Source organism: Vigna radiata, chromosome 1, assembly GCF_000741045.1.
Source record: "Vigna radiata var. radiata cultivar VC1973A chromosome 1, Vradiata_ver6, whole genome shotgun sequence".
Classification (NCBI taxonomy): Eukaryota; Viridiplantae; Streptophyta; class Magnoliopsida; order Fabales; family Fabaceae; genus Vigna; species Vigna radiata.
The window spans coordinates 18,256,701-18,267,054 of NC_028351.1; positions in this window are offsets into that span (position 1 = coordinate 18,256,701).

Sequence of the window (10,354 nt, forward strand, 5' to 3'; positions counted from 1 at the left end):
ATAGTTAGTGAAAATCATTAAAACAAAACAACTATAAGAAAGTATGGCTTTAGCATATGTCAAACCTTGAGAGAAATCCATACAAGCTTTCTACTGTTAGCAATTAATCTCTCAACCATCATCATACTTGCTGTAATAGAACTATATATAAAAAAAAGGGTTTTAGCATTCTTTTATATAATAAATAAAGTCCAAACATTGAGGTTCTTACCAATCATCTGTTTGTCTGAGATGTGTGGGAGGAGACTTGTGCAATGAGCAGAACCATAAAGCATAACTCTTCTGCATAGAAATAACGAGAAGCTACCAATGGCGCCTGAAATTCATAAGAACTTAATTATTATGTATTAAAATCACATATGGAACTTTATTATGTTAACAAAGTTCACTTACCCACATATATAAGGAGTAAAAAGTATTCTCTTGCCGCTTGCAAATCTTCTTGTGAGATATGTTGTGATCACATCAAAATCATTTGTTTCGTGAATGATTTGGGGATCAATGAACCCATAGTCATCATTATACCCCAAGTTGTTACTGACCACAAACATATACCTAAAATAAAAAATTAACTTTGATATAAGTATACTTGATATATAAATCAATTATAAAAACAATTGCCCATAGACTTACATCATCCATAGCTAAACTAATGTAATATTCAATTCTTTTGTTCCCAACACAAGGTCTCTGACATCTTGGCTATGCAGGTATATTGGGACCTCAAAGCCTCTCCCAAATACGTTAACATCATATTCAACCTCCAAAGGCTTATTTTCAACGATGTCAGCAAGTAGCTGCAATGAACCAAGAGGATCGTCCTCAGATAGAGGAATCTTCTCCTGTGCATGCGTATGTTGTTACATGGAAAAATAAGATAAGTTTTGACATCAATAACATGTAAACTTTAAAATTGAGAAGTGTAAAGTAGAATTCCATACCGAGGGGTCCAAAACTGAACCAACCAATTGTTTAGGCCAAGCGATAAAAGACTGGAATGCCTGTGCCACAGTGAAAATCTCATTTGTAGGTAGAGGAACTGAGACATCTGGTATGATAATGTTGCCTATTGAGACCTTCACCTCATCCTCTGATAGCTCCATACCATGAACAACAGTCGCTGCCTTAAACACTATTCCACGAGCTACCAGCATCGTCCCCGTACCATCTAAAATGTATAGCAAACATGGACTAGCATCGTCCATGTCATCCCTTAGGACGGTTGGTGATGAACAACTTCCTTTCCCGCTTTTCCCTGTCGGAGTAAATGTTAGATTATACAAAAAATAGAAATTATTGAACATAAAGGTTTATTAATTTTACTTGTGGGAGGCACAACATGTTCTTGTTCCTGTACAGGAGATGGCATTGGGCGCATGCCATAACTCTCAAACTATTGTTGGAACTGGCGCATAACTTTTTCAGTCACTTCTGTAGTGACCGCATTATATAATTCATCCCTAAGCTTTGTCCTAAGCTTCGCCCTAAGGTCTGCTCGAAGCTTTTTTGTGATCTCTTGTGTCAGCCTTTGTTCTTGTGCTTCGTTTTATGAATATGAAGTCTAACGAGAAGAGCTCCCAAAATAATCTTGAATGCCTACTCCAGTTCCAATAGCACGTACACGTCCAAGGTGCTCAAGTCATCTAATTGCAGCGGTAAGAATATCCTGACGACCCTCTAGAGGGAATTGACCTTGGGAGCTCTACTCAACCAAGGATTCCTATAACATTACAAAGCATCATTATTCTTTAAAAATTTCAATGTAGTATGCATAATGAAATTATTATTATTTTAGGAACAGTGATAACTTACAGTTCTTTCAGATATTTCCCGTGCAGTGTCAGAAGAGTAGGAGCCCAATGCTTTTAAACGAGTCAACTTCCATTTCTCATGCCGAGAAGGTGGAAAAGGAGGCTGAGGGCTACCACCCTAGATGATGGTCTAGCTTCTTCCTTTTGCTTGAGGATTTTCTCCTCAAGCTTCCTATACCCACCACGAGATAATAGGTGGGAGTTTTTATTTTGAGCACTTATTCCTTGTGTTTTGCTTTTAATTGTCTGTCACATATATTTAATTAATTAGTTCATATGATATATATTTTTTAATGAGGAATTGAATAATATCAATTATACTAACCTGTCATTCCTCTAATATTCGACTCTGTACAAAGAGCTGCCAAGTCTCCTCATCAATGGCCTTATATGTATTACACGGAGACTTATTTTTTTTTTGCTTCCAAAAATATATCTCAAGGTCAACTTACTTTTAAAACCTCAGAAGTTTTCAGCAACAGTTGATAAACACTTATTTCTAAGTGTTGAGACATTTGGAATGTCAAATGTCATCTGAAATAAACATAATAAAGTTGTATCACTACAAAATTATCGATAAAAACAAACTGTAATTGAAATGATATTAATTAACTTACCAATACATCGTTCCATATAATGTTTCGATCAACCTCGAACACATGGTCAAAGGATGGAGTAAGAATACTAATCCTATCACGTGCCACCACTCCAAGGTATGATCAGAAGTCATTTGCATTAGGGCCAAATGCCACACCCGTGATCACATTAACATTCACGGATGTTCTTTCACCACTATTTTTTTTGATCAAAAAATGTTTCATTCGAGTGCGTCCTTTAGTTGATCTGGAAGGGGGAGCCTCATTTCTTGAAGAATGTGGATGGTCAGCCATATATCTGTCAAAATAAATAACAACATGAAATATTAATAAAAGACTTATGTAATATCATATAATTTAACAAAACATGTAATAGTAATCATAGGAAATATTAATAAAAAACTTATACAAAAATTTGAAATTCATACATAAAGATATGGATTCATCATATGTATATTCCCTCATTATGATATGACCGAATTGCATGTACATCGTCAACTAGAGGATGGTCATCCAAATTTCTCGTAGTTTGAAATGAATGGTTGTCAGCAATATGAATATTAATCAGATTGTCTTTGTTAACTTCAATTTGTTTTTTTGCTTTGAAGAGCAAGATACCAATGGTCAGACGTAGGATCTTTGACATAAAAGATCTAAGATGCTTGATGTACCATGATAAACGGTTCATCTCGATAACCCACCTTTCGAAAATCAACCAGTGTCATGCCTGATTCATCTATTTTCACACCACNCTTATTGTCAAACCACTTACATTTGAACAAAGGAACAAAAAACTTGGTGTAATCAACCTCCCATATCTCTTCTATTATACCATAATATCTCATTGGTCCAAGTACAGGAGATTGATCTTTTGATGTGGAAAATTGAAGCGACTCAGCTTCTAAATTGACTCCATTATTTTGTAATTGTGCTTTTATCATCGAAAGTCCTCGTATAGAATGTGTAATTATTGACTTCATAACCTGTACAACATACGACATCAAACTTTAAACCATTTGCAAGCCACAACAAAGTCTGAGAAGAATCTGGCTCTTTGTCAATTTCAGATTTGAACCAAGAAATAAATGTTTTGTTATGCTCCATCAACTGCCATTTCTCTAATTGTCTTGAACTTTTATTCTTCACAATGGCTTTGTGTGCTTGCAAAAAAGTGATCACCTCATCTGTGTTGTTCAATATATAAAGATGTGCTTGCAACAATTCTTCGCGATCTTTTGTCACCACATTCACACCTCATATGCTTTTACTTGTAGAACATTTATTCAACCATGATGTGTAAGGAACTCCTATTGGATTTGTTGATGTCATGTAATCTGAACAAAACTCGATACTTTCTTCAGCAATATACCTTTCAATCATTGAACCTTCGGGACGATATGGATTTTTAACTTACCTTTTCAAAATCTTCATATAACACTCAATAGGATACATCCATCTTAATTATACCGGTCTGCACAACTTGATTTCTCTAACCAAATGAACATGTACCATGATGTCAAAAAAAGATGGAGGGAAAAACATCTCTAGTTGACACAAGAAAAATGAACTTTGTAGGATCGATGGCTTTACTACATATTGACGAGAAAAATGAACACAATCTATATATGGTCTGCCTAACATTTTTAGGCAAAATTCCACGAATAGTCACCAGTAACAATTGTTGCATTAAGACGTTGCAATCATGAGACTTCATGCTAACAAGCTTTAAGTTCTGCATCGACACTAAACTCTTCATACTCGTTAAACAAATGCAAAAACTTATCTTCTCTTGTCTAGACATTGTGTAACATGTAGGGGGCAAATAAGTACGTTTACCAATCTCCCTGGGTGTCAACTCTTCTCGGATATTCATGTCAACCAAATCCAAATGAGCATTCACTCCATCTTTTTCTTTCCTTGAATGTTGAGTTGAGTAGTGTACCAATCAAGCTATCACACACATTCTTTTCTACATGCATCACATCTATGCAATATCTAACATCTAACTTTGACCAGTATGGAAGATCAAAGAATATTGATTTCTTCTTCCAAGGGGTCGTTACAAATGACTTCTTGGATGTTTTTCCAAATACATAATGTATTTTATTAACTTTTTCAACAATTTGAAGGCCAGTAAGTGGATTTGGTGCTTCGCCCCTCTCTTGATATCCATTGAATGCTTTTTTTAATGTTTTCTTCACATATAGGACATGCTTTATGACCATTGACATTGTATCCTGACAAATTACCATAAGTTGGAAACTCATTAATGGTGCAAAATAACATTGCATGCATCACAAAAGTTTCAGAAGCAAATGCATCAAATATTTCAACCCCATCAACCAAAACAATTTCAAGTCTTCAACTAGTGGGCTTAGATAAACATCTATATCATTTCCAGGTTGCTTTGGACCAGATATCATCATATACAACATCATGTACCTCCTCTTCATGCACAATGCAGGAGATAAGTTGTAAATTATTAATAAAATTGGCCAATAACTGTGATTGGTACTTAGATTACCAAATGGTTCATTTCATCAGTGGCTAAACCGAGCCTAAGATTTCTACACTCTTTACCAAATTGAGGGAATTGTTGATCAATATTTTTCATTGCTTTGAATCAGCTGGATGACGAAGCAGCCCGTCAATTTTTCTCTCATATGCATGCCATCTAAGGTTTTTAGCATCTTTGGGATTCATAAACAAACACTTAAGTTTGGGCACAATTGGAAGGTATCAAACTACTTTCAAAGCAGATCCATTTTTTTCTATCTAACCATTATCTTCACTATTGTTTTTTGACTTGTATCGTGACAACCCACATCTTGGACACTTTGTCAAAAATTAAAACTCTTTCCTATATAAAATGTAGTCATTGAGACAAGCATGTATCCTTTTATACTCCATACCCATTGGACAAAGAATTTTCTTCGCATCATAATTACGAGTGGGTGGTGTATTTCCATCTAGCAGCATTTCATTCAATAACTTCAACAATTCTGTGAAACTCTTACCAATCCATCAATTGGTCGCCTTCAAATTCATGAGCCTTAGCACCGCTGACAAACGTGTGAACTTAGTTGAACCGACATACAAAGGTGTTTCCGCATCAGTTGACACTGTCTCACACACATGAGCTTTGGCAAAATTTTCTGCGCCAACATCGTGGATCATGTCCTCTAATTTGTCTTCATCCGGTCGATCTTCTTCCATGGTGGAATCAATAAAATTTTCAGTTTGGGAGTCAGTCGGAAAGTGTATTTCTTCGCCATGCTATATCCATGTTGTATAACATCTTAGGAAACCATCATAAATAAGATGTTCTCTAATTTGGGTTGCGTTCAACTTTCTTGCATTCAAACAGTTCACACAAGGACATCTAAACTTGACTTCATCATCACTTGTACCCTCATTACGTTGTGCAAATTGTATAAATTCCTCTACCCCTCTCTCGCACTCAGCACTAATGCGTGGTAAATTAATCCAATTTCGATCTATTCCTCAATATTACAAAATTACAATTATACAATTTTACATATTAAATCAATTCAATTATACAATCAATTCAGTCATACAATCATACAATTAATAAGCATTCAAATGATCAATTCAAGCATTCAATCACACATAATTACATATATTCAACATACAAAAAATTAAAAATTTACAAAAAAAGTTTAATAAAGACAATAATAGAAACCTGAGAGTGTGAAAAAAGAGCCAACAACAAAAAAGATATGGCTACCCAAGTTTTGAAACACAGCAAAATCAGAATACCTACACACAAATACAACGAAACATAAGTCTCATCATCCAAAATAATAAAAACTGCAAGAAATAATAAAAAAACATATCTAAACTTAAAATTATGTAAAATTTAAGTTAATTCGTCTAATAGACTTAAAACATTAATTTAAATTTATTATTAAGATAACAAACTTAAAATAATGTATTCTATATAGAAAAATGTATCTGCAAGTTATTTTTTTTATAAATAAACTTTAATTGGTGTTAGTGACTCCTAATTCTTAACATAAATGATACTTTATACATTTAATAATTGTGGTTAACATAAAAAATTACTCTTATTAAAAAAATTGTCACCCTACTTTAACATCTAATTATTTGTAGTCAAATATAAATCCGTCTTAATTAAGTATTTTTCATTAATAAACATATTAGTAGAAGAAAAATATCGTAAAATCCATGAAAATAGTCCACCTAACAAATTTTAAATATTATATCAAACTAGTTTATCTCTTTATACCAATTTAATTCAATTTTGTGCTATCAATACTAAAATTACCACAACTATCAAATAATAGAAACACCAATTAAATTCCATAATGCTCAATATTTATTTAATTATATTAAATATGTTTAAAGTGTTGCAATGACATTACTTTATGTATGTTAAAGTTTTATTGTAATGCAAATTGTGGAGAAAGTCAACTTGAAGAATATTATATTATAAATAAATAACGTGTATGACAATTAAATAAATAACATTAATGTTCATCATTTCATATATTACTTCTTCACCAAAACAACTCAATTGATGTATATTAAAATTAAAACTAAAACTATCACTAAAATATTTTTCTTCATGGCGAATTTAAGACGTGTGCTTCAATGAAACATGTTTTAATATTATATCACTCTATATTGACAGTTTGCAATTAATGGTCAACACATTAGTTAAGTCAATTATAAAATTTAAATTTAAATTTAACCGTCAACTTTGTCTCTAGTTTTTGGTTGGTAACTTTCAATTTAGTTTCTCTTTAGAAAAGTGTTTGAAATTGGTTCTTATTTTTTTAACTTTTGAGTCAAAATAGTTCCTTCCGTTAAATAAGTACAAACGATGTTAATTTTGTTTTCTCTCTCTTACTTTTCTGTGCATTGCAGGTTTTTGTCAATATTTACAGTATTTGATGATTACTTATGTAACTGACACCTAAGAATTTAGTACATATATCTCTTATTTCTATTTATTTTTTCCCATTAAAATTTAATATACTTCATTTAGTAACGAAGTCAGAAAAATTAGTGTTATAAATAAAGATTATGCACACTTGTTACATTTACTACCAAATGGAATACTTTTATGTTTCTTTATAAGTGTCATTCTCTTTTAAAAAAATACTTTTATATAGTTATTATTTTTATAGTATATTTTTTTTTAATTTTGAAAAATTGATTAAAAATAAATCTAAATATATATTTTTAATTCCTGTAATATAAGTGAGTTTATAATTTTTTTTAAAAGGTATTTATTTCTTAATTACTCTAAAATTAAAAAAAAATTAACCTTTTAATAATTTTATTGTTTTTGTTTAAATTTTATGATGTATATAATTAGATCAATAGAATTCAAACAAAAGAACCAATAGAAGAGGAAATGTGTCTGTGTGGAAAGAATAAAAATACCAAAAGCCAAAAGGATGCAGTGAAAACACAAAAAGCGAAAAGGAACATCCTTGGGGATGTATCCAAAAATGAGTGAATGTGATCCAGGGGAATCAAAGTTCATGACGTAGATCTTGGCGGAGACATCGCCCAAGATGCGGAGGTCCACGCAGTCGTTGAGGGAGGCGTCGCGAATCAAGTCAGCGGCGTCGACATGGGGGCGATTGAAGCGATCGACGGTGATGACGTAGCCGTGACTGTGGGGTTGTTGGAAGAACCGGGAACGGTGGCTTCACCGAGGGGATCCCGCGGTACATGACGATAAAGTTGGCCTGACCGTATCGGATGCCAACCTTGTTGTGGTTGGTTGCGGCGAAAAGGAGACAAATGGAGAGGGAGAGAGAGGCCGTGTAGGGGGGAGTGGATGTGATGCCTTGCACCCCCACCTGGTACAAATTCGAACTGTGGCTTTACGGTCAGGAGAAAGTACTGACAAAAACCCTGTGGCACAGAAAAGTGAGAGAGAGAGAAAAAAATTGAATGACGTTTGTTCTTGTTTAACAGAAAGGACTATTTTGACTCAAGTTTAAAAGTAAGGATTAATTTCAAACACTTTTCTAAAGAGAGACTAAATTGAGATTTGTCAACCAAACTAGGGACGAAGTTGGCTATTAAAACTTTTTACAACATCTTATACATCTCCTTTCATTAGACCTTTCAAACACAAACATAAGAAAACTTCCCGACTCAACCGGTTCACTTTGTAACCTGCAAGTGTTAAAGTTGAACGCGTGTTTCTACTTGAAGGAGCTGCCCTCGACTTTGCCCGAACTTAGCAATTTGCGCCGCCTTGAACTTATGAGAACTCGTTTAAGAAAGACTCTAGTGCTTTTAGGAAAATTGAAGAATCTTCTGTTGGAAGTCCCACATCGACTAGAAATAAGGCCAATTTATAATATATAAGTAAGGTGCAAACCTTAAGTTACAAGCCAGGTGAGTTAGGCTTACAAACCCACTTTCTAATATGGTATCAGAACCATGGTTAAAAGCCTATCCTAGCGAGTTCTAAGTGGGCATTTCTTTTTCTATTCCACCCGTTGTCGGGCCGCTATTGGACCACCAAATTTCTACTATCACGCACGAGATGTCTATACCTCGGCGTGAAGGGTGTGTGTTGGAAATCCTACACTAGAAATAAGGCCAATTTATAATATATAAGTGAGATGCAAACCTTACCTTACAAGCCGATTTATTGGGGTGAGCTAGGGTTACAAACCCACTTTCTAATATCTTCAAGTACAGATGGATGAGTATGAAATTGGCAAAAGTTTCTAGGAGAACTTGATCTTCGTGGAGAGCTATTTATTAGAAATATTGAAAATATTGTGAATCCTTGTGATGCATTGGTAGCAGACTTCAAGAATAAAAAACATCTCGTGTAGTTACGTTTAGATTGGCATTTGGAGTGAAACCTTGACGATTCAATGAAACAAAGAGAAGTACTTGAGAATTTGCAACCTTCTAGACATTTGAAGCAGTTGGTAATCAATTGCTAAGGTGGTACAAAATTTCCCCGTTGGCTATCTGATAATTCTCTAACAAATGTTGTGTCCTTAGCCTTGAACCACTATAAATATTGCTTATTTTTGCCATCCCTTGGACTACTGACATTTAAAAAGCACTTGACAATAGACGACCTTGATCAAATAGTGAGGATAGATGCTGATTTATACGGGAATAGCTCTTCTGCATTTGCATCCTTAGAAACATTAAGCTTTACTGATATGAGAGAATGGGAAGAATGGCAATGCATGAAGGGCGCTTTTCCACGTCTTCAAAGTCTTTCTCTGACGAAATGTCCCAAGCTTAAGGGGACTTGCCAGAACAAATTCCTCTTCTAAAGAAACTAACTATTAAGGGTTGTGAACAACTTGGTGCTTCGATTCCCATGGCAGTAGAAATGGAAGGTGTGAAGATGGAGCCATCTTCATTTGATACGATAGGTCCCCTCGTGTCTTATACTCCGCTTGAATTCTTGTGTATTGATTCTTGTCCGGTTGGGGATATTCCCATCAACCATTGCTTTGATTTCCTTGTAGATTTGAATATCAGGCAATGTTGTGACTCTCTCTTGAACTTTCCCTTGGACTTGTTTCCAAAGCTATGCTACCTTTGCTTAAACAGGTGTCATAAATTACAGATGATATCCCACGGAAACACTGTTGACTCACTGGCAAGTGTACCAGATCGTTCAAGTAATATAATTGGTAATGCCCGATATCCTTCTTCCCAAGAGACTCGAAAGGCCTTATCGTTCGTGTGAATCGAAATCGTAAGACTTGTAGAGAAAAATTAATTGTTGTGGATGCAAAGACAGAAAATAAACATGTAATGTGTTTGATTCAATTGAAAAAAAAGACTATGGATGAATGGAGTTGTTGGGGGTTGACAGTTTCATCTTATCCGCTCCCTCTTATCTACTTCTCTTATTTAATGTGCTTGATTATCTAATTGTTATGCAAACTTTCTTGGCCT